The following is a 3,461-nucleotide window of genomic DNA, read 5'->3' as shown; positions in this document are numbered from 1 at the left end:
CATTTGCTGGCCGTGGTGGTGGAGGCGCTTTAGAGCATTTGGGCGCCACAGCAGCTAGGCGAAAGCCCACAGCCAGACAAACGTACGTAGATGATTGGGCGGCGGCTGCCATGCGGTGACTCAAGTCCCACTTTAAAAATAGCATTCGTAATAAAAATGTATATTTGCGCATCACTTTTACGATATCTCATGAATTAACCGTTAGTGAACCGCTAGATGTAAAGCGTTGGTGAATGGATAATAATGTCGGGTTTCCGATATTTCAGTTTTTATTTTGCAGATCCGTTTGCTAAACCACCAGACATGACCCACATATTGAACGAGAACGTCAGATCGGCCAGTAATATCAACGCAGTTCGAACAAAGTTCGGAAAATTTAAGCATAATGAAGCGCAGCTAACTTCATGCTGTGATCAAAAGTTACGGCTCCAGTTTAATAAACAAAACCATAACAAATCTAAATAAATTAGAATAGGGAAGACGGATACTATCTCAATCTATACCGACGGGTCCAAAATGGACAGCGGGGTAGGGTCGGAGATATACTCCGAGGATCTAGATATCTTTCTCTTTATCCGTCTACCGAACTCAGCTAGCATGTTCCAAGCGGAAGTATTAGGCATAGAGGAGGCCAGTGGAGTTCTACTGAATATCTATAGAAATATCTAAAGAAATGTAGGAAGGCTTTAAGCCCACTGGCAAGTCAACTTTACTTGTCCATAATTTGGGTTCCCGGTTACAGGAACATTTTCGAAAAAGCAGACGTGTTGGCTAGGTCAGGAGACTCTCCGACGCAGCGGTAATACTGTGCCCGCCAAGGACACGGTTCTATCATCTGGGAGTGTCCAGATCTATCACAAGCACGTCATAGACTTCATCTACAAAAACATAACGGAGATAAGCAGTTTCACTGAGGGTACCACATGGTTTGAACACAACTATGAAACGGGATTACTTTACAATAAAAAAATACGCAAATGAAGAATCTCGATGGTCATATGTACATATTTCAGAGACGTTATGAAACCCTTTAAAGAGCAATTTGCGCCACAAAAAGCAATATGAAAAGAAATATGAATAATTAACATAAAAGTTGAATACAAAAGATAGACGGGATAAATCCAGCTAAATTCAATATTAGTTCAAGATCTCAAACTTCACTTCACCTCTACAGGTCACGTTCTGAGATAAATAATAATGATCCAGAGTTTAACTGGAAAGGTATCTAGTTATGGTTATTGGTTCGGAATTTTTTAAAAATATTCACCGGTGAACTTTAGTGAATCGCGAAGAACTTTTGATAACCGATTTCTCAAAGGTCAGCTTGGACATTATGTACATAAATTAGCAGAAGTATTTATAATAAAGTTTCTTGCTATCAGAAATTGTGATTTTACCAAAACAGTAAAGAAAACTTATTTACAAAGAAAAATGGGAGTAAAATAAATGAATGAAAAACTTTTTTGTAAATTTTGATATTTTTTCAAAACTCGAATAACTTTTCATTTTCTAAATTTAGTTTTTTAAAGGTTTTTTTTTCTTTATTTATGCGGATAATTCAATATCTAGGAAGATTTCTCCTTTTTAACTCACAAATAAAAAACTTTTGAACAATAAATTGCATGAAAAAAAAATTTGAAAAAAAGTAAGACTAAATATGACGGCGTTATCGTCTGTTGACCATCGAAACGGTCCATAGCATGCGTCAGAACTTTTCCCTACAAAAATGCACAAACGCTTTGTTTTTGCATCAGAAAACATTAAGTGCGTAACGAAATTAAGCGTGCGGCTGGGCGACCACCGACAGATAGTAAAAGTGCAAATAAATGACCGTCTGGCGCACTGTCTGCGTTGCAGCCAAGCCACTTGTACAATACATACATATGTATGTGCAAACATTGCTGCACTCAGTGCTTTTTAATGCTTGCGGTGTCGCTGCTCCACCCAAAAATTATGCTAACTATTTCGTCTCTTGCTTAGCATTTCTTGAAATTTTTTTTAATTTTTCGCAGACAGTTTTTTTTCACTATGTTAACTATAATGATTCGTTGTTTCTTTTATGAGCTCTTTTTTGTTTTGTCTCATAAGTGACTCGGCGTCTCTTGGGCCAAGTTCAAAATTGTATGCCCACAATTTCTAAAAACCCATATAAAAAAGAAAATTTAAGAAAAAAATTGAAACAAAAAAATATTTGAAACTAAAATTTAAGCGAAACATTTTCAAATAAAGATTAAAAAAATTGCAAATCACAATCATCCACGCCGACGGTCGGCATTTGTCACTTGTACTCTCTCTCTCTCTCTCTTTCTCTCTCTTTAACTGTTTTAATCCTATGCTTTTATTTTTTTCTTTTGTACTTTCCCTGTTGCATGCTAAAGCTTTGCCAAATTGCAACTGTAAAAAGTTTGACAGCTTTATAAATGTTGTCTGTTCGCACGCGTGTTTTCAATATATTTTTCATTTTTGCCTGTGTGTAGGCTGAAAAATATTAGTTTTTCTAATTTTTTTGTCATTTTAGCGATTTTAAACATTAATTGAAGTATCACACATGAAAGGTATAAGCCAACTGGAAGTTTGAAAATCATTATATCAGCTGTATGGGGGTCAGGGGAAGTACTGAACCAATTTCAATTTTTTACACAAGGCACATTTTTATCGGTAAAAGATCTCTCTGCATTTTAATAATATATCTAACAGATTGAACTACATTTTCAGTAAAAACTCAGCTATAGGTACTGCAGACCACAATTCTAGGCACCCCCTCTAACGGTCAATATACAGATGATCAAAAATATTCATACCCGAGATGACACATCCGTTGCGACCTCTACTCACCGTTCTTTCTGCTAATGCTGCTAATATTTGATTTGAATTAAGTTGCACATATATTCGGACCGTCCATATCGGACTACTATACGAGTAGCATATAGCTGTCATTCAAACTGAACCCTCAAAATCGAGTCCTTGTATGGAAAACAATTTTATTTAATATTTGGCATGGATTATTATTGAAGGCTACAGAACAATCTCCGAAGAAATTGTACAGATCAGACTATTACGTATATCGTATAGCTGCCAAATCAAAATCAAGTTCTTGTAAGAAAACTTGAACCTGTAAAGGATTTATAGCTTTAATGCTGCCGTAGTAAACGTTTCTCCTCGTTTCTTTTTTCATTTCAATAAGATATCTAACAAAATTTCTAACAAATTGACTGATATTTTCGGTGCAAAGTCAGTCATAGGCTCTGCGGCTCTCTAATTCAATAGCACAGTGATATATGGAAGGTAGGTGTGGTTATAGTCCAACTTCATTCATTTTTTCAAACCACAAGAATGTCACGAGAATGTTATGTACCACCTTAGGTTTAAGTTTGTCGGGTATTTGCTTAGTTATCAAGAAATCTCAATTTTTACTTAAGTTATGAACAGACACTATTTCAAATTGCCTCCTCATCCTCATC

General features: G+C 35.9%; 1 long non-coding RNA gene across 1 annotated transcript; it reads left to right on the top strand.

Moving 5' to 3' along the window:
• Positions 1-2,444: 2,444 nt before the first annotated feature.
• LOC118683248 (uncharacterized) lies at positions 2,445-3,208 on the top strand. Its single transcript, XR_004979183.2, has 2 exons — positions 2,445-2,658; positions 2,716-3,208. It is a non-coding gene; the product is annotated as an uncharacterized lncRNA (long non-coding RNA).
• The last annotated feature ends 253 nt before the right edge of the window (positions 3,209-3,461 follow it).

This window comes from Bactrocera oleae, chromosome 4 (assembly GCF_042242935.1).
Source record: "Bactrocera oleae isolate idBacOlea1 chromosome 4, idBacOlea1, whole genome shotgun sequence".
Taxonomy (NCBI): Eukaryota; Metazoa; Arthropoda; class Insecta; order Diptera; family Tephritidae; genus Bactrocera; species Bactrocera oleae.
Note: the sequence above shows the minus strand (reverse complement) of the source record. Positions and strands in the feature narration are given on the sequence as shown.